Below are 23,326 nucleotides of genomic sequence, written 5' to 3' on the forward strand. Positions count from 1 at the left end.
CTTTATGGTGATCTTGCAGTTCCTGTGCCGACATCAGAGGTGACAATTGTGGCAGAGGCATTACATACTTTCGTTGCCTGGCCTAGACATCTCGTCAGACCTATAGACTCTATGGTATATATTTGCACTAATATTAATAGAATTATATATCAGATATATTACATTCTAACTAATTTAAGTATTTTTTTGTTTTGATGAGTAGCAGGAACCTAAGACAAATCTGCCTCTGGGAAAGAAGAAAATAGTCTCCATTGATGATCCTTTGGCGGCATTGGTAGAAGTTGCTACAGCTTTAGATACAACCGTGTTAGAGGTTCCATGGGATGCCAATGTTTTTGGAAGGCATAGTAATCTACCGTTGTACGTTCATATGTCTGATTTGTTGGACCTTGCATCCGGAGATCAAGAGATTAACATAACAGTTCTGCAATTATGGATGATGTAAGTTCAAATTTTAAAATCTTTATACTTTTGATTTATTAAATATATTAGTACTAACTTATTGAAATTTAGGTATCTTTCTGGATTATGCTTTGATGAGGGGAAACACAATATATATGGGTTTTTAGACCCTCAAATCACTCAATCAATTGGAAACAAGAAGTCGGAAACACAAACATACATCACCACTGCCTTAAAGAATGGTGGAAAACACATTTATTTTGCTCCGTACATCCATGAGTAAGTTCTTATTTAATAAGTTTTAATAAATTATTGAAATAAGATAAACTAATTAACTGATTTGTTATACAGGCGTCATTGGCAACTATTGATCATATCTGTTCAAGATCATACCGCTGCATGGTTTTGCTCCTTGCATAAAAAACCTCCTGCCTATTTTAAAAACATTATAGATAGGTACGACAGTTTCATTTAACATTTATTATTACTTATATATTATATAATGTTATGTATTTTAACATGAAATCTTGTTATTTTAGTGCTTACTCTGGATATAATATGTTGTGTGGGAGGAGAACTTCAAACGCACAAAAACTCACTTGGATGTACCTTAAGGTATTTAAAGTATATTTGTTTACTTAATTTAATGTGTTTCACTCATTCATTTAATACATTTATTTTCACATGCAGTCCAACAGGCAACCTGGAAATTATGAGTGCAGTTATTATGTTATGTAGTGGATGTTGACTATTTTGCAAGCTGAAATTAAGAAAGGTTGGGATAAGGTAATACCTCAATACAATAAACACTTTAAAATTTGAGATTTATTATTCATGCACTAATTCAAAATATTTCAAATGTCACAGTTGTTCAACGACCAACACCCGCTAGATTTAGAAGCATTGGAGTATGTGAGAACAACATGGTCAAAATATTTTGTAACCACGTATAACACTCTAGTATAGATAAATCATTACAATGACAAATTTTTTTATATATTACCAAACTTTTTTTTATAATGTTATAATTTGTTGTATTTAATTTTTATGTTTAAATTATGATTTGAAATGTTTTTATTTTCTGGAATTGAAAACTTTAAACAGGTTATTTGAAATTTAATTTTTTTTTTTAATCAAGACATATAACGACGGTTCCACTTGGAACCGTCTTTAAAAAAGCCATATTTATAACGACGGTTCCACTTGGAACCGTCTTTAAAAGTGCCTTCAATTTTTTAAATTCAAAAAGCGCAACACATCTTTAACGACGGTTGTGGGAACCGTCGTTATAAGTTGGAGTTTTAACGACGGTTATGGGAACCGTCGTGAAAAACCCATACCTTTTAACGACGCCGGTAATAACGACGGTTCCAGAATCGTCTTTAAATGTCGATTTTAACCGTCGTTAATTTACCTTTTTGTACTGGTGTCAATGTAACCTTCTGCATCTCTCTTCCTCTCATTATTCTTTTTATCTTTAATCTCTTGTCACTTTTCTTTTTTTTATATCAATCAAATCACACCATGTAATAGTTGAGTTCATTTCTAACTATCAAATATTTAAATAGGGTCAGTTTATGTTTACTTTAAATTTTTTTTATTTTTTTTATAATTTGATCATCAATTTTGATAGGGTTAGTGGAGAAAAATGTTTATCTCAAGTTGGTTAAACTCTTACTAAATTTTGGTAATGTTTTGATATCTTACTTTAGGTTTCTAGATTATTGGAGTGATCCTTTACTTGTATTGAAATTTTCTTAGAATAATAAATTACAAGTAAAGAAAGCTAATTATGTTTTTGGTAGAACCTTATCACAAATAATATAGATTAGAGAGTGATCTGGTTACATTTCTTGATGTTCACACTAGTACAAAATATCAAAACAACAATCCCATATAAAGACGGTTAGTAGAAAACTGTCATAAAAAAATGCGGTGGCAATTTCGTAATTATATTGTGTTTTTAATGACGGTTTCCCTAGAACATATTAAGACGGTTCTAGAAAGAACTGTCATTAAAAACTATTTTGAGAGATATAAAGACGGTTTTGGGAGGAACTGTCGTTAAAAAGTAAAAATACATCTAACTATTACAATACAAGTTTTACATATTTCTATAGAAGCTTAGAGTTTTTCTAAACATTCATAATACATGATTAAGACTTATAGAAATACAAATATTTACAATATAAGTTTCAAATCAACACCCTAAAACTCTCCGGACCCTTCGACACCTGTATGATCATCTTCTTGTGTATGTAGTACATTCATTGCAGTTCAAACACAACAATAAAAGCAAGGGTAAGCTAGTGAAAATAGAATTTTCTAATATAAACAATTAAATCAAAAGAGAAAACCAAATTACATGATCAATTTCTCAATTATTCAATCTTATTCAATTCCCAACAATAAAACAATCACATAAATCTCACATGGATTTACACATCTAGGATATTCAACAAACAACACCTTTTAGAAGACCCATATTGAGTAAGTCTTACCAAAGACTAACACCTGATTCAAAGATTACCAGCGAATCCAAGAGAAAGGATCAGGGTGAGTTCAATACAACCCAAGTCGTGCATCTCATATGTCACGGTGTGCATGAACTCCCCCATGAGCTTCTCACCACCTGATATCTTAGTCTATGTGACTTAGTTCATTAGTGAAGCTCAGAGATCTTTGTTACCACATAGGCATCAATACTTAATACACAACAAACATCAGTCCATACATTATCCTAAATGTATGAATTCAATTTCATACCATTTTCATCATACAATATCATTCAAAATGTCATCCACAACATTCAGAAGTCTATTGAACATAAAAAAGCACTTAAATACTAAACTATCAAAATATAATATTTCTACAAATTTAAATAATATATAAACAAACAACACAATATATAAACACACAACATCTCTGCAAGAAAAATTGAATATTGGAACCACATGCCCTCCACATCCAGATCTTCTAGCCTAGGGTGCTATTAAAAATTAAAGTTAGCTTCCCTTACCTTAATTGATTGCTTTCCAAGCAACTTCTAGAATTTTATCCTCCTAGTCTGGATAAGCTTCAAAATTTAAGGGCCTAATACAAGTTATCCAAACAGAACAAAAATTCAGTATATAGTAGAATAAGTTGAGATGACTACTCTTCTCAACTAATCCCACTAAGATTGAGGACTAAATCTTAAGGAAAAACAGAGAACAAAGGATCTTTAGAGCAAAAATGAACTTACTCTGTTTGAAAATCTGATCGGGTAGAAATGTAGCGGACTCTTAAACTAGTGCAGGGTGTGATCAGATTTTGAAATAAATGAGGTATGGGAGAGAAATTGAAGAGAGAAGGGAGAGGTAAAGTTATAGAGAGAGAGGGGTAAGAAAAAGAAAACAAAAAAATTAAGGTGCGTTAGGGGGGGGGGTACGGCTATTATAACGTGAGTTGATATTTCACTTATTGAACATCCTTGGCATATAGATACATCTGTGGTCTATATAGTTATTACATATTGGTATTGAAATGAAATTGGATTATTATGGTTCGTACGTGAATTTTTTATATTTATGTTTGATTGTAAAGGAAACTAGATTATTTATAAATTACTAATGTAATTGTTTTTTGTAGATATAATTACCTTATCTGTCCCTACATTTAGGGTCAATATTCAATTTAGTATAGTGGTTTTAAAAAAATCAATTTGGTCCCTATATTTTTTAAAATGTATTCAAATTGGTCATTTTTGTTAAGTCTCAGCTTACGACGCCAAGTGATGCTTATGTGGCAAAGAGAGGTGGGATTGAGAGATGTGGCACACAAACCGAAATTCAACTCCCTCATCCTTTTCTCTTCTCTCTCCAATCCACAATGAGACTTCCACTGCACTTCGTGGTGGCTGTGGCAGTGGATGCGTGGCCGCTTGGGTGGTGAACATGCGCATCGACGTTTGACGTACCAAGACGAAGAAGAAAGGCAACAAAACTGAAGAGAGAATGAAGAAAAAAATTATTAGAAGCAATTCTATTTAAGGAGAGTGAGTTACAACCATTATCATAATCATCATCATCACCATCACATTACATTCGTTCTACTTCAAACTCATTCAATTTCATTCACTTTCCTCAATCTCCAATTCAACTCCACACTTATGGGCGAACACACGCTTGGTCAAGCACAATCCCTAATCAAACCTCAACCCCACCCAGTTCCCTCCTCTTCCGCTGCCGCCCCCGACGACGCTTAGGCAGACTCCGAACTAAACAATGTCCTTCCTCACGCAAACTCCCCTGCCTTGAAAATCCCCTTCCATCCCCGAAAGATCTGGAAGGTCTCACCGGACCCTTCCACATTCGAATCCCAAACCAAACCCTCTAAACCGGGCAAGAGTGGTGGCCAGAGTACCAATAACATTCCGCCTTCACGAGGCATGGCGGTGCTGCCACGCTTAGTGGCACGTTCACTCTCGTGCAAAGGAGAGGTGGAGATCGCGCTCTGATTCCTTCGCAACACGGACCCTCTCCTCTCCCCTCTAATCGACATTCATCAACCCCCAACCTTCGACAATTTCCACACTCCCTTCCTCGCCCTAACACGCAACATCTTGTATCAGCAATGCGCACCCTCCGATCCAACACCACCGTCAATCGGAACACCGCTGCGCACGTTCACCATCCTAGCGGTCACACAACCACCACCACGACCACCGTGAAGTGCAGTGGAAGCCTCATTGTGGATTGGAGAGAGAAGAGAAAAGGACGAGGGAGTTGAGTTTCAATTTGTGTGCCACCTCTCTCTCTACACATAAGCATCTCTCTTTGTCGCATAAGCATATCTCTCTGCCTCATAAGCATCACTTGACGCCATAAGCTGAAACTTAATGGAAATGACCAATTTGGATACATTTTAAAAAACATATGAACCAAATTGATTTTTTTAAAAATCACTGTACTAAATTGAATATTAACCCTAAATGTAAGGACAGATAAAGTAATTATATCTTTTATATATATATATATATATATTTTTTTTTTTGCATGTTAGAAATTTATTTAAATATTCCTTGCATGTGTTTATTTGTATTATGAACTGTGATGATTGTATTATATACACAAACATATATGTAGGAGCGATATTTATAAAAATAAAGATTTTTATTTTTTATCTTTTTTTTTAGAACATTTGTTACATATGATGTGTATGTTTAAATTTATACTTTGAATTTATATAAACTTTATATGGAACCTTTAATGGGTTTATAGTATAGTGTGCAGATTTATTTTTTTTTTGACTGTTATACCTAACTCAACTTATTTTAAGTTGAGGAACTAATTAAGGAATTGTCTATAAGATAACAGGCTGAATCAAATATGAAAGTAAAAAAGAAAAAATACATAAAATGCAAAAACCTAAAAAAAATATTCATGAAAACAGATTAAAACGAATAAAAAATGAAACAAAAGCAAACGGTATAAAAAAATTGAAAAATAAAAATAAAATAAAAAATTATAGAAAAAGAAAGCATATTAACCCGACTAAAGTCGAGTTATCTAAGTTTACTTATCTTACTTAATAAGTTAAGTGAGAAGAGAACTAATATTGTTTTCAACAACTTAGAAGCCATTTTTATTATTAATTAAAACTTACTACAAATTTATAAAATATGAATAAAATTCAATAACTATAACTCAATAAATTTTATAATGTATAATAATAAATATCAATTCACAATAACATCTTTGTACTTTATCGAAAAGAATATAGTTAACTTTTAAAATAAAAATAAAATAAAAGAAGATGGTAGCATTTGAAGAATTTTGGCACATGAACTTAAATTTGTATTTTGGATGAAGTATAGTGAGATGTTGCAACTTGTACAAAAATCACATGGGAATAAAACCATAATTTTCACGGATCATTGTATATTCAAGTCAACCATACGGAACATGCTGACTCCATGTGTTTCTCACATGCTCCTGCCCCTGAATGCCAAGTGTCACTGTCAATCATTGTAAAAAGTACTGTTATATGCATCATGCATTCATGTATCATGTGTAAAATTTGCCCAACTAATTATAATTACCATTAATACTCTAACATGATTAATTTTTGGTCCACTAATTTTTTATTTAAAATGTAATAAAAGTGTCGTACACAAATTAATATCTTACAATAATGGATAATAGTTAAGAAAACATTAATCTCAAAATAAAGAATTAATTTCACAGCTATATTAAGTTGTTTAATTTTTTAAATAAGTCATTGTGAAAATAAAAACGGCAATAATAAGAAATAATGATAAAACGTAGAGGAAAAATAAAGAGGCTGAGAGTGACCTCAAAAGTGACAATTCTTTTATCTTTGTTCATTGTCCAACATTTAAATATGGACTACTTTCCTTATAAAAAATTATTGATTTTCCCCTTAATCAAAATCTTTGGAAATATCTTTTCATATCCTGGAAAAATTGATAGGTCATTTAATCAAATAATTTTTAAAAATATACAAACTTAATCAAATGATTTCTTTTATTCTATGGCTTAAATGGTATGTGGTAAAAATTATAGTTTAAGAAAGTAAAAACCACTTTTGATAGAAAAAATAAATAAATAAGATGAAAATAAAAACATATAGAATCAAGTAAATATTAAATATGATTGGTTTAAAAAATAGAACAAGAACACGAAGAGAGACGGAAAGAAAAATAATATAAAAGAACTCCAACTTTTAAATTAATTATTTTATCTTTCTCTTCAATAATTTACATTAATTTTATATATTTTTTTTAAAATTTCTTTAACACTATTACATTATTACTATCGTCTTAATTTTTTTTAAAAACATCTTCCTACTTCCAAAAAAATTTAAAACATAATTTTGTATATAAATATTTATTGTCAATTTACATAATTCATTTTTTTTTATCAGCAATTTACATAATTCATAATTATATAATATATAGATTCATATCTCCGAATCTTACATTTTAAAGAGTATACATATTTTCGTGTCCGTGTCGTGTAGTTTGTATCTATGCTACATAGGTTAATATTAGTTAGACAAGTACTGAACATTTTAGTTATTAAATTATTATTTTTATCAAGAAAGTTATAAAATAATATTTTTTTTCTAGAATATTGTTGTTATTTAACAAATTTATAGTGATGATTTATATAGAATTGATTAAATAATTAGAAATTTGGAGAGAATGTAAGTCAATTTACAGACTGCAGGTAAACACACCTTTACTACAATTGCCCTTTTTCTCTTACCATTATGATTTGTTTGAGTTTGTTGTCTTCGGAAAAATAAGATGGAAGGGAGTGATAGAAGGAAGTAAATCACTACAAGAAAATTATGAAATAGAAATCAATTGTTAGAGACCAAAATAATTAGTTGTAATAGTAACTAAATTAGAGACCATTTTAGAAACTAAATAAAAAATTGGTTTTTAAATTAGTTTATATTATTGTTAAATAGTTTCTAAATTTGGTCTTTAAAACCTTGATTGCTAATTAGATACCAATTTAGAAACTATTTAACAATAATAGAAACTAATTTAGAAACCAATTTTTTATTTAGTTTCTAAAATGGTCTCTAATTTAGTTACTATTGCAACTAATTATTTTGGTCTCTAAAAATTAGATTCTATTTCATGATTTTCTTGTAGTGAATTAGGAAGGAGACATGTTATTTTACTTCTTTGATAGAAATAGTATTTTAGTATGTTGAATAATATAATTTTTTAAGTTATTGATTTTTAGAATAAATAGTTATTTTAGTACCTACTTACTATTATGAGAAAATGAATGAATAATATAATTTATAGATAAATTATATTTAAATTTATAATACAAAAATTAATTATGATATAATTTTTTTTAATTATTGATATTTTTCTTAACAAATATTAAAATTTAATGTAGAGATGGAACAATCGGTAGTTGTTGAAATAGGGTTAAATACACTAGGAAAAAACGAAGAAAAAATATTAAAAAACTAATTAAGATAGTATAGAAATAATAGCTTACATATCTAAATTATATGTTCTTATTTATAATATAAAATACATAAGAAAAACATACCCCCTATTCTTCTACTATGTCTTCTCTCTCTCTAGTTTTCTTTTCTCTCATTTATCAAAATTCTCTCATCCATATCTCATTTACTTCAAAATCTGATCACACTCTACAATAGTGAAAAAGTAAGAGAATATTTCTACCTTATCAGATTTTTAAACATAGTAAGTTTTTATTTAACCTAAATATATATTTTTTTCTATTTTTTTATGATTTGATCATCAATCCTAGTGGGACCAGTTGAGAAAAGAGATTCTCTCAACTTAAAAAAGCTCATACTAAATTTTGGTGATATTTGGATAACTTGTTCTAGGTCCTTAGAGTTTGAAATGACTTCTGCTTGAACACGAACTTCTTTGGAATAAGAAATTATAGGTAAGAGAAACTAACTTTAACTTTCAATAGTACCATATTCTAAAATATTTGAATGTAAAGAGAATGTGGTCTTAAGTTTCAATTTCTCTTGCAACGACGTTATTTGATATATTTGTTTGATTATATGTTGTGTGAACATGTAGAAATATTAGATTTTGATCATTTGGTAGTTAAGTGTTGTTTTTTATGTTGAAAAGGTTCTTGAATGATATGAAATATATGTGAATGATGAAAATTATATGAAATTAAGGTCGTACATTTAAGATAATATATGAGTTGTTGTTTGATAGTACATTAAGTATGAAAAGTTTATGTTTGACATAAATCCTCTAGCTTCACTTATGACATGTAAGTCACATAAACTAAGATATCAAGTGGTGAGAAACTGATAAGGGAGTTCATATACATTGTGACCCGTTTTCGACACATGGTATTATGTTTGGACTTATCCATATCCCTAATGTATGGATTAGATGTTAGTATCTAATAGGGACATACTTAACAAGTCTTCCGAAAGACGATGAATCCATATATATTCAATATATATGATTGAAATGAAATCGAAGTATTGGAAATTAAAAAAAAATCAATGTATTGTGATTGCAAATGGATCCATGACTAATGAAATCAAAGTATGGTAGATTGAAATGAAATCCAATTATTGTGATTAAAAATAGATTCACATGAGGTATATATATATGAATGATATAATTGATAATTAGAATTTTATATGACAACATTAGCTTGCCTTGTTTTTCTTATTATGTATGAATTATACTACGTACACAAGCAAATATTCATACATGTGCAGACTTAAAATATTTTAATTTGAATTTTAGTTCTATAAATACTTGTATTATATAAGTTTTAATTATGTATTAGAAAGATTTTTCCAAAAAGACTCTAAAAATTTCGTAGAATATATATTGTAATAGACATTAATATTTGGAACGTTGCATAAAATATTTTATTTTGTCAACTCGTGATAATAAAATCGATTAGTCGTAATAGTTTGTTCAATTTTTGTACCGGTTGGGGTCGATTGAACCACGTCACTCTCGACTGGGTGATGAACGACATTAAAGAACAAATTGCCAATAAATGATAAGTAAAGAAGCATTCTACAAATTCGGGCTACATATGCTCCAAATATACCTTCCTACAAATCCGGATGCACCTCTTGTAATCAACTACCACTGATTTATTGAAGATATGTGCCAAATATGACCCATCAAGCAAATAGCCCATTACCACTATAAATAAGCCATTTACAATGGAGTAAGGTATACTTTTATCAATCTTACAATACATACTGTAACATCCTTATTTTTACCCATATTTGATAATATATTAAGCATGTAATATCTAATCAACATATAAACATGTACTACTTTCTCATATTATATCTCAAAATATATCCCTCTTCTTAGGGATTTTAATATATAGACAAAAGTTTAAAAACAAAGCATCCAAAAACAAAGCATCTCATCCTCTGACTACTAACTGTTGAGCTCTATTACCTGCAACTTCATCTACTCCTGTGTAATTACACGATCATCACAGATTAAAGAAAGCAAACACAAACAAAGAACATGCTAAGCTAGATATAAAAAAATTCTATATAATTTCAATTTCAAATTAATAAACATAATTCATCAAGTCTCATACAATTTCTCAAATCATCAAGTGTCTATTAAAATTCACAATTCATCTTTCACATGTCAGACAACTACTGACTCACAACACATAGACACTTGACTCTATTTCCGAAAGACTTATGTATTGAAATTAGCATCTTGAGACCTGCACCTTGTTAGAATGGATGACTTTAAACTAGAGGGGGGTGAATTGTTTAAAGAGGGTTTTCGAAAACTTTTAAGCCAAGAATGAAATTAACTCAAGAAACAATTGATAAGGAATCCAGTTTGCCAAAACAATAAGCAAAAACAACAGCACCAGAAAAACAATCGGTTGTTTCGCAGAAACAATCGGTTGTTTATACCAGTTTGCAAATATTAAAACTGAATTTAAAGATATTAAGGATAGAGAGAATGCACACAAATGTTTATACTGGTTCACTCTAAACCCAGAGCTACATCTAGTGTTCTCAGAAACCACTGAGGAATTCCACTAAGCAATCAAACCTAGATCACTTACAACACAACCAAGAAAGTGACCTTGATCCCCTCAAGACACACACTTCTCTTGGCCAACACACCAACACTAAGAATGCTGATCTTGATCCCCTCAAGAACACACATCACTTCTCAGCAAGCACACAAACAAACTTGTTCAACAAAATACAAGGATTACACTTGTTATAGAAGCAAATCTGAAATCAATACAAGCAGAAATCCTATCTCACACTCTTTGATCAATCTCAATCTCTAAGCAATCTCAACTCTTTGAAAATCAGAAATTTATTGATCAAAAGATTGTTATTTTTCAAATCTGTTTTTCTGAATTTATTCAAAGATGTTTGTTATCAAATCTTAAAAAACTTATTCATTGCATTTCAAGATTGGTCAAAGCATTAAAAATTGGAGCGTAATCAGTTAAAACATTTAATGCTCAGTCAAAGCACAAAACAGTTTTTCTGTTATGGTACCAAAACAAACAATCGGTTGTTTCCTCGATTGTTTTGGTTTTAACAGTTCAACCATTTGAAAAACAATTTTCAATCTTTTCTAAAAACATCTAAGTATAAAACAATCAGTTGTTTCAACAAAACAATCGGTTGTTTTTCACTTAGTTTGAAAAACACTTTTCTTTTAAAAGATTGAGAATGCCTATGCTTTGGATTCAATCTAGAGTGGATTACAAAACTCAAACTACCCCAGATCCTAACTAAGACAGCTCAGCAACAACAAGCACAGCCAAGCCTTCAACATCCTTCAAAGGGTTTGGATTCTTCAAAGCTTGAACACCACTTGGTTCAACACACCTGTCATACTACTTGTTGTGAAATCCACACAACCATGCGTATAAACATCTCAATATCTCATCATCTAGTATGACAAGGTAAATTCATATGACCTGAAAGACCAGATTATATTTCAAACCGCAAACAAAGTCATATGAACCTCCATCGATTCTCACCAACTGAATAACTTCATCTATGTGATTCCATTATATTAGTAGAGTCAGGATGTCTCTTTACGGGCCTGACAAATGAATACACCTGATAAGTGCCTAATTTCAATAATATTTTTTATTAAAATATAGGCACTTATGAGTATTAATGCTAAAATAAGTATAAAATAATCCCTAATTTTTGAATTTATGATTTTTTACATATTTTATGATCTTTATTTCAATAAGAATGTTTTATAACCAAATTTGGTGTTAATTGCAGGTTTTTAGGGAAGAATAGAGATGACTGGGCTAAAGAGGAATAATATAAGCTAAAAGGAGAAAGCTGAAAAGCCCGAAACGCACAAAAGCGCAAAAAGCCTAACTCAGCATCAAAGCATCTCGCTCAAGCGAGTCCATTCTCGCTTGAGCGAGAATACTCCAACAACATTGGAGAAAATCAACGCTTTGCTTGCTTAAGCGAGCTATTTCTCACTTGAGCGAGAAAGTGCCAGAAACATTGGGCCATTTTACGTTTTAATCAACAAGCCCATCAACATGACGCAAGATTAGGTTAGAATCATAAAAAAACTTTCCAGTCAAATTTAAGATTCTAGATCAAGAATTAGAAGCAAAACAATAATACCAATAATCAATCAAGAACAAAATATTATGCTTAGATATCACCTCAATGCATAAGAGTTTGAACAGATTACTCCAAAATCCACAAGATAGAATTAGCCACACATATTCTAACACCTTTTATTCTCCAAAATCCACAGGATAGAATTAGCCACACATACAAGTCACTCAATGGTGTTTTCCTCTCAATCTTGCACTCTAGGGTTGAGCCTAGGGGGCTTGAGGCTCAACCCTAGAGTGCAAGATTGAGAGGAAAACACCATTGAGTGACTTGTATGTGTGGCTAATTCTATCCTGTGGATTTTGGAGAATAAAAGGTGTTAGAATATGTGTGGCTAATTCTATCTTGTGGATTTTGGAGTAATCTGTTCAAACTCTTATGCATTGAGGTGATATCTAAGCATAATATTTTGTTCTTGATTGATTATTGGTATTATTGTTTTGCTTCTAATTCTTGATCTAGAATCTTAAATTTGACTGGAAAGTTTTTTTATGATTCTAACCTAAACAATAATACTTAACATATTTGAGTGCTAGGAATAAACTTGATATGTTAATTGCTATCAACGTCTGATCTTGATTCTAAGTTGTTTTTAGAAGTATGCGAGGAATCGATATTTAGGAAGCATCTTAATAATTTTATATGCGAGGAATCGATATAAATGATTTTTATACAAGCATCAATATCAATCACAGGACACCGTATTATCATGATTAATCAAAATACAAAAGAGTGAGAAAGATGAAACCCAATCCCTATTTTTTCAATTGAAGCAATGACTATTTGCCTTGTTTTCTTGTTAATTATTGTCATCATTACACTTCTCAAACCAACTTTTATTATTCTGTTTTTATATTTAGCAAATATTCTACTTGAATATTCAACTGTTCTTTGTGGGTTCGATATCTGTCCTTAGGGACACATTATTACTTCTGACAAAGCAGGTTCGATATTTTGTTTTTGTCGCGGTTGCTGGGGAACAATTTATTTTTTTAAGTATAAATTCCTAAATATTGTGAATATGCTAACTATTTTTATTTTTTGTTAATAGTTCTCAATTTTTTATATATTAGATTATTGTGTTTATATTTTTTACTGCTTTTATTTTGTTTTATTTACATATTTGTTTTAATTAATTAATTTAATTTTATTATATATTTAATTTGATTTGATTCTATTTTAATTTGCAAATATGTTTTAAATTTTGTTTATATTGGTTTATTGTGTTTATTTTGTGTATTGTTTATTTTTCTTTATTTTATTTAATTTGCCGATTTGTTTTTATTTTTTTTATTTTTTTTAAAATTTTTAAGATTGTTTTTCTACTAGTGAATCCTTGTGTTAACCCTTGAATTAGCTGTCTTATATGATATTGAGAGGTCAAATTCCCAAAGACCAAGTATTAATTGAAGCAGAGATTAAAAGGGTAGCCAAAAGAAATAACAAGACAAAGAGAAAAGAGGACAAACTAGAGAGTAATTCTCAACCACTTTTTCTTTTCCCACTAATATTTTTTCAGGAGGAAAGCAATATGGCAGAAGAACAAACACCACCGCCTAGGAGGACACTTGGAGATTATGTCATGTATTGGGGACCAAGGCATTTTTCTAGTATTGCAATACCTACTACCACCAGGGCCTTGGAGATAAAACCTGCTTTCCTTAGTCTCATTAGTACCCATCAATTTACAACAATGGATCATGAGAATCCATATACTTATTTGTCTACATTTTATGAATTGGTGGGAACAATGGGCTTTCAATAAGGTGATATTGAAAATGTTTATATGCACTTGTTTCCTTTTTCATTGGCAAGAAAGGCTAAAAAATGCCCCAAATCACTTCCAAATTAGAGCCTCACTTGCTGGAAGGATGTAAAGGAAAAATTTCTGCAAAGATTGTTTCCAATCTCTCGCTACATCAAAGCAAAGTCTGGAATTTATATGTTCAAACAAGGAGCAGATGAATCTTTTTGTGAGACATGGGGGAGATTTAAAATGATGCTTAGAAAATGCTCAAATCGTGGGTTTGAAGATGTTGCTTAACTAAGCATATTTCTTAATGGTCTTAGATCTGATACACAGATGCTCCTAGATGCTGCAGCTCACGGCACAATGATGTCTCTTAATGTAGAACAAGCATCACGGATTATTGATGCATTGACATCAACTGATTATCATGCCCAACATGATAGACAAGGTACTCAGAAGAAAGGGTTGTTAGAGTTGACTTCAGATGCACTCTTGGCTCAAAATAAAATTCTAATGCAGTAGATTGAGCAACTAACTGCACAAATGGCTAAATAATGTTGTTCATTCATCATAAAGTCGGAGTCAACCAATGAAGTGTGACTTTTGTGGAGGTGATCATCCCAATGGTCACTGTTTTTATCAAAACAATTCACCTGAAGCTGAGGTAAATTACATGGGTAATCAGGTGATGAGAATCAACTAAAGGTGGCTTTTTATAATGAAGAACAAGATCATTCGCCTTCACATTTAAAGTTTTTCTTGTTAATCTTTGCAAAAGATAAAGCCCAAGCCCAAGCCCAAGCCCAAGAAGGCCAAAGCCCACAAAAGCCCAAAGACCATCCCATGAAGGGCAAGGCCAAGTTTTAAATAAATATTGTTTAGAAAGGTGCTTAGAGGGAAACATTAGAAACCTCTATTGTTAAAGCATCTTTTAGTCTTTAGTTAAGAGTCTTAGGGGGGGTGTATTAGTAGATAGGTGTAGGAGTAGAATAGGGGGTGCCAAAGTGAAGGAAGGGATCACACCTTCCTTGCTTGGCAATTAGCGTCGGTTCTAGATGGCTTTTGGAGGGAATTTTGAATTGTTTAGCTTTCATTTTTCAGCACCTTAGGCTATAAATAGAGGTGCCTTCCTTGTAAAATTCAGATTTGATTTTATCTAAAGAAACTATACTCAAAATTGGAGTGAGCATTTGGAGAGCTTTTGAGCTTCTACTCTAGTCTTATCTTGAAGGACCATGGTTTCCTCAAGTGGCGGCTTGCACACTCATCTAGGAGCATCCATTCTTCTAGTGGCGTGATCATCCAACCATTCCTCCATCTTCATGAGCATTCTCTTCTCCTTCCTTTCTTCTTCTTCAATTTGTTCATGTAGCCTTGAGTTTTGAGTTGTTTTTGTTTCGGTTCCTTTAATTTTCCAGCACCTATTTTCTGTTTGCTTCTTATTTCTGTTCGGTCTCTTCTTTTCATTCTCCTTTGTGGATTCAATTTGACAATATTTGGTTCAACCAAATGAGTTTGGGATTTGGTACTTGTTATTGGTGAGTTCTTGATTTTAGAACCATGATCCAACTTCTAAGAAAGTGCCTCTATATTTTCCAGCTCAAGGTGATTCCTCAAAGTGTCAAGAATCTTGTTCTATGTGGCTATTGGAATCACATCATGTGGTATCATGAGTCTTAGGTTCTTCTTGTTTAATTGTTGAGTTGTGTGCACTTTAATTTCAAGAGCTCTTTAATTTCTTGCAATTTAAGTTTCTGTTTTAGAATTTTAATTGAGTTTTCTTGCTGTTTTTCTTTTGCTCCAAGTGTTTGTGGAAAGGTTTATGGCACTCATAATTCTTATGAGTATGGTTGCTCTTTTGGAATGGCATTATCCTTCCTAGAGTTTACCTTAAGCTTCCTTTCACTTGTTACAATTTGTGTTGTGTCTTTTAATTTTTGAATCATGTCAAGTTTTGTCTTAGTCATGTTATTCCATATATGTCATTACTTCTAAGTAGTACTTTTATTGTTTTGATTGTTTCTTGCTTTGGTGTCATATAATTTTCTGATTTGATGTTGATCCTTTGTGCATTTTCTTTTTAGATTTGAGTTCATGCTTGTATTCTAGACCTATACAAGTTCCAATACATCATTTTCTATTATGTCTTTGCTAGTTCATCATCCTGTTTTTTATTCCTATTAGGATTCCTCTGTTTTTGAAAAAGTGCTTACTGTTTTTCCTTATTGCAACTGATTTACGTACTGTAAAATTCTGAAATTCTGGATTTGAGATATTCAAAGTGTTAGAAAAGAATAGAAAAAAGAATCATTCAAAAATATGAAGTACACAAAAAATGATAAATAAAATAAAAAAAGTGTACATTCCTGCCGAAAAAAATACGGTAATCTGGCAGTGATTTTAAAAAATTTATTTCTCTCAATTGGCTTACTGTTTTTAATTGATTCCAGTGCCATTTTTGAGTTAACATCTTGAAGTTTCTGTGGTATAAATTTCATAATCCAGTTCGCTCTACAACGTTCCAGTTAAATCAGTGAATATCAAACACAGTTTGCATAAAAAAAAATTTCCAGTAGCTAAATTTTTTGTTTTCTTCATCTACTCTAGTGCTTTTCCTTAGGTATTCTTTTGTGTGCCTACTTTTCTCATTGAGTTCTTTATTTTCTTGATTGTCTTTCATTCTTACTCTTTGAGTTTGTCTTACATATAGTATTCCTTTTGCAATTACCTTTCCTTGCTTATACCTTTTCTTGTTTGTCTTTATTGTTTCTTTGGTTTTGTGGTGGTTTGCTCTTAAGATTGGTGTGCTTGCTTTGACATATTTCATTTGAGGATTCCAAGGCCTCAAGATCAGATTGGTGCAAGAACATTGTTTCTTTGAGAGTGATCTCATTTTTCAGCTTCATTTCACTTCGGCAGTTTCATTGCCAAAGCTCACTGTTTTTGCTAATTTTTAACTTGTTTGCTGTTTTTGTGTGTTTGCTGTATTTTAATTACAAATGGCTGGATTTTCAAGTGATGCATCCTACAAGCAGAATTCTCCTTCCAAAGCTTCAATCCTTGGTGAATTACATGAAGCTCAAAGAACCATTAGACGGTTGGAGGAGAAAATGCAAAAGATGGAGGTCCAACAAGCTAGACCATCTCCTTCTATCCATGATGGACATCATTCTCATAGACCATCTTCAAGAGCTTCTTCAAATGATGTTGGCCGTGAAGATGACCATAGGAGAAGGAGAACTCCACCCCAATTCCTTGGACATAGACATCACAACCAAGGGGAGAGACCTCACTATGGCAATGGCTACTACCAAGATGCAAAGGCTAGGCTACCTTCGGTCAAGCTTCCTTGTTTCAATGGCTCAAGTGATCCTAATGTATATTTAGATTGGGAGGCTAAGTGTGAACAAATATTTGAGATCCATGAGATCCAAGATGAGCATAAGCTTAAGCTAGCCACCCTAGAGTTTAGTGATTATGCCATGAAATGGTGGCATGGAATTGTAAAGGACATTATCTATCACAAGGGTCCTCCCGTGGACTCTTGGAACTATTTAAAGGATCAAATGCGCGCTAGATTTGTGCCCCCACATTTTAGGAAAGACCTCATGTTGAGACTCCAACGGTTTCAACAAGGCACGCTAAATGTGGATGAATATTATAAAGAGCTAGAAACGCTTGTGCTTAAAATTGAATTAGAGGAAAGTGAGGAAGCTATGATTGCTAGGTTTGTGAGTGGTCTTAGGAAGGATATTCAAGACTTTGTTGAGTTACACGAGTATTCATCATTGGGCTCTTTAGTTCATCTTGCAATGAAGGTGGAAGCCCAACTTGCTAAGAAAAACTCTTTAAAAAATGCTTCCAATGATGGATACTACTCCAAGTCTTGGAGAACCAAAAATTCTTTTTCTAAACATCCTTCCAAAGATTCTTCTTTCAAACCCAAGGATCCTACGCCATCTACTTCTAGGCCTAAATCCCCAATTAAATCGTCTAGTCAAAAGTGTTTTAAATGTTTGGGATATGGTCACATTGCTGCTAATTGCCCTTCTAAAAGAAGTATGTACATGCATGAAGGCATTGTAGTTAGTGAGCATGATTCCACTTCACCTAGGCATTCTTCACCTTCTAGACCATCAAGTGAAAATGAGAGTGAAAGTCCTTGTGGAGGTGACTTATTGATGGTAAGACGTATGTTGGGCACAATTCCAAAATCTTTGAATGATACTCAAAGAGAAAATATTTTTCACACCCGATGTCTTATCAACAACAAGTTATGTTCCTTGATTATTGATGGGGGAAGTTGCACTAATGTGGCTAGTACAAGAGTTGTGGAGAAGTTAGCCTTACCCACTATCTCTCATACCAAGCCCTACAAATTACAATGGCTTAGTGAAGTAGGTGAAATCATGGTGAATAAACAAGTCCTCATTAACTTCGCTATAGGAAAGTATAAAGATGAGGTTTTATGTGATGTTGTGCCCATGGAAGCTTCTCATCTTCTTTTAGGAAGGCCTTGGCAATATGATAGACATGTTTTACATGATGGCCTATCCAATACAATGTCTTTTTCCTTCCTAGGGCGCAAGGTTATATTAAAACCCCTCTCTCCCAAAGAGGTTCATGAGGACCAAATAAAAATGAAAACTAAAAGAGAAAATGAGAAAGAAAAAGAAGTAAGTACTACACCGAGTCACACCATTTTCTCCTCTAAATCCATCATGTTGACTCGTGCTATACCTCAAATGGACCCTCCAAGGTCTTCTTCTTCTTTATCTTTTTCATTACCCAAGGTTCCTATTTCAACACCACCTTGGTTAAAATATGTTAGGGATGATTTTTTCATACCTCCTAATGGGTTTCACCATTTAAGAGGTCTTTTTCCAAAAAATATCATCATTCCCAAACAAATTTTTCCAACTTGGTTGATTCATAGGACCTCCTTTTCTGCAATCCCTTTGATTCCCTCTACTCAGTCATGTATTCCTTTTTCTTACTCTTTTGATTGTAAAAGTACACTGACTTTGTTATATGCAGGGATTCAGAATTCGTGGGCGAATTCTCTCCAACTCGGGGAGTATGATGAGAATCAACTAAAGGTGGCTTTTTATAATGAAGAACAAGATCATTCGCCTTCACATTTAAAGTTTTTCTTGTTAATCTTTGCAAAAGATAAAGCCCAAGCCCAAGCCCAAGCCCAAGAAGGCCAAAGCCCACAAAAGCCCAAAGACCATCCCATGAAGGGCAAGGCCAAGTTTTAAATAAATATTGTTTAGAAAGGTGCTTAGAGGGAAACATTAGAAACCTCTATTGTTAAAGCATCTTTTAGTCTTTAGTTAAGAGTCTTAGGGGGGGTGTATTAGTAGATAGGTGTAGGAGTAGAATAGGGGGTGCCAAAGTGAAGGAAGGGATCACACCTTCCTTGCTTGGCAATTAGCGCCGGTTCTAGATGGCTTTTGGAGGGAATTTTGAATTGTTTAGCTTTCATTTTTCAGCACCTTAGGCTATAAATAGAGGTGCCTTCCTTGTAAAATTCAGATTTGATTTTATCTAAAGAAACTATACTCAAAATTGGAGTGAGCATTTGGAGAGCTTTTGAGCTTCTACTCTAGTCTTATCTTGAAGGACCATGGTTTCCTCAAGTGGCGGCTTGCACACTCATCTAGGAGCATCCATTCTTCTAGTGGCGTGATCATCCAACCATTCCTCCATCTTCATGAGCATTCTCTTCTCCTTCCTTTCTTCTTCTTCAATTTGTTCATGTAGCCTTGAGTTTTGAGTTGTTTTTGTTTCGGTTCCTTTAATTTTCCAGCACCTATTTTCTGTTTGCTTCTTATTTCTGTTCGGTCTCTTCTTTTCATTCTCCTTTGTGGATTCAATTTGACAATATTTGGTTCAACCAAATGAGTTTGGGATTTGGTACTTGTTATTGGTGAGTTCTTGATTTTAGAACCATGATCCAACTTCTAAGAAAGTGCCTCTATATTTTCCAGCTCAAGGTGATTCCTCAAAGTGTCAAGAATCTTGTTCTATGTGGCTATTGGAATCACATCATCAGGGAAGGCAAAATGGTTTCTTCAATAATCAAGGTCCTTTCCAACAACAACAACAACCCCTATATCCTTCAGACACTGAAGACTGAATAAACTTGAAGATACCGTGGAGAAACTCGTCAAAGCCACTATGGCCAGTCAAGAGAATGATATGGCAACAATCAGAAATATAGAAATTCATATGGGACAGATTGCCAAATAATTAGCATAGAGACAAAGTGACTAGTTTTCAATCTATGCCCAAACCAACCCAAGAGAGAATTGCAATGAAATTGTCGTTGAGCGTGGTAAAATAATAGGAGAGAGGGATGGTAAGATTGTAGGGGGAAAAATATGAGTTTGAGAGGGAAAAAGATGAGAGAGAGAGAGAAAAAAAGAGAAGTGAGGAAGAAAAAATTAAAAATAAGGAGAGAGGTGCTTTTGAAAAAAGATTTATCATATCCTCATGCTCCTTTAAAAAAAGAGAAGGAAATAATTTTTTTTAACAATTTGCTCCCTAAAAATTATTTTACAAGAAATCTGAAGCAAGATTCAACACTTGAGAGATTTCGAAAGAATAGGAGCTATATTGAAGAGAGAAATACATAGTTGGAGAATAGATATAATGCCATTATTCAAAAGGGCTTGCCTAAAAAATCCAAGGACCTAGGAAGTTTTAACCTTCCCGTGACTATAGGTGCTTTATCTGTGGACAATGCCTTACTGGATTTGGGGGCAAGCATAAATCTAATTCTTTTAGCATTGCTGAAGAAAATGGGTGATTTGGAGATTAAACCCAAGATGACATAAAAGTTAGCTGATAGAATAACCAAGTATCCATATGGTGTGGTTGAAGATGATCTCGTCAAGGTGGATAAGTTCATATTCCCTATGGATTTTGTTATAATGGACATGAAAGAAGACGAGGAGGTTCCCTTTATACTTGGTAGACTTTTATGAAGACTACTAGAATCATAGTTGATGTTGACAAAGGAGAAATTCAACTTAGAGCTCAAGATAAGGAGGTAATTTTTAATCTTTTTAATGGTCTTAAAAATTTTAATGCATGGGAAGATTTTGTACAAAAGGATGTAACAAAGGGAGTTATCCATCTTGAAATAAACAGGCGTCAAGCTAGATGACATTAAACGAGCGCCTACTGGGAGGCAACCCAATCCACATTTTAGTTTTATGTTGTTTTGTTATCTTTGTTTTGGTTTTACCTTTCAAAAATCATGTTTTCCTACAGGGATTCTCGCTTAGGCGAGTCCAATCTTGCTTATGCGAGTTGAACGATGAAAAATGGGGTGCTTTCTGGATTCATCTCGCTCAAGCGAGTTTGATGACACAAAATTTGATTTTCCTACAGGGAATCTTGTTCAAGCGAGATTTACGAAAAAAATGAGTTTCTTACCGGGAATCTCGCTCAAGCAAGTAAATTTTCGCTCAAGCGAGCAATTTTTTATTGAAAAAAAATATTTTTTTTTCCTCAAAGGTGACCCCCTCCCTATATGCCTCTTGATCAGTTGGCAGGTTATGTATTTTGGTATGGGGTCAGGTTCTATTATTCAGAGGGGTAGATCCAACAAATGAAGCAAGACTATAGATGCAAATTTTAACAAAGAGCTAGATGACTTCTTAGGAAGAGAGGATTGAGCAAAATATGGTTTTATCTTTCTAATTCTCTTTTATTTTTCAGTTATTTGAATTTTGTTTTATTTTTCTATTTAGGTTTTTTATTTATTTTATTTTTTGGTTATTATGTTTTCTATTTATTTGCTTAGTTTGTTTTATTTGCTTATTTTGTATTTTGAATAAATTTATTGTTTTTGCTATTTTGTTAGTTTTATGTCTTGAATTATTTTCCTTGAATAAATTTAATTTTTAATTTAATTATTGAGTAGTTTTCTAGTTTTATTTTTCTTAAATAAAAAAGAACTAAAATATTAATTTTGAATTGTGGAAAAACAAGAATTTGTGTTCAACTATTAAATAGTGAGATGAATCAGACACAGGTTATAAAAGAAAATATGATTGAATTTCTATTCAATTGAAATTATGATACATGAAAATTTAACAGGATGATGTAGGACAGAGAATGACAAAACAAAAAGGAATGAGGCTAATTAAACCAAGTGAGTGTTCAAAGGGACCCGAGAGAATCTAATTTTTCACTCTATACTCGCTTAAGAGAGAACTATCTTACTTGAGCGAGATATTCATAAACATCTGCATAAATCTATTATATTGCTATTGTTATATTACTGAACCAAATATCATTCAACTTATAATTTTAATAATCTACACATTAAATTGATAGTTCTTATTCATATAAGATTTCTAAGTGATTCATCATCTAAGATCAAACAACCAATTCTCATCAAACATCACAATTTAAGTAATTAAACAAACTATTCAAATCCACTTCAACTCATTTATATTACCATTCAAACACTTTCAATTCTCAACCATCAACACTTTCAATAACTTATTCACCTTAAAATCAATATATAACATTCAAAATCAACCATTTCTATTCATATACTACTTTACTCTTAGAAAGACAATCCTGCAAACAAAAATTGGAATTGGTGACCACGTCACCCCTTCATCCAGATCTTCTAACCTAGGATTCTATCTGTTGATCAAGGTGCTTTGATGTCTCCAAATTCAAGTGGAATGCATGAAGATCCTTGTTGTTGGTTGTGTGTGTGTCTAAAAGTAGTTGAATTTGTTAATCCATTCCTTGTGATGATCCAAGCTTAAATGAATCTTAATCCTTTTTGAAAAAATATGTTTTCAAAAGAAAGTGAAAATTCAACCTGTTGAAATGTTGATTCAGCCGGTTGTTTTACACTTAGTGGTTTTTGAAAAGGATTTGAAAAACTTGACTTTGTTGTCAATCCAATTCAATCGGTTGATTCGTGATTTCAATCAATTGATTTTCTGAAAACCCTAACATAATTTTGTTAAG

General features: G+C 32.3%; 1 long non-coding RNA gene across 1 annotated transcript; it reads left to right on the plus strand.

The window, feature by feature from the left end:
- Nucleotides 1–550: 550 nt before the first annotated feature.
- Nucleotides 551–1,102, plus strand: LOC137805868 (uncharacterized). The gene is made up of 3 exons (XR_011080262.1): nucleotides 551–681; nucleotides 754–858; nucleotides 942–1,102. It is a non-coding gene; the product is annotated as an uncharacterized lncRNA (long non-coding RNA).
- Nucleotides 1,103–23,326: the final 22,224 nt, after the last annotated feature.

Source organism: Phaseolus vulgaris, chromosome 3 (assembly GCF_000499845.2).
Source record: "Phaseolus vulgaris cultivar G19833 chromosome 3, P. vulgaris v2.0, whole genome shotgun sequence".
In the NCBI taxonomy this organism is placed as follows: domain Eukaryota; kingdom Viridiplantae; phylum Streptophyta; class Magnoliopsida; order Fabales; family Fabaceae; genus Phaseolus; species Phaseolus vulgaris.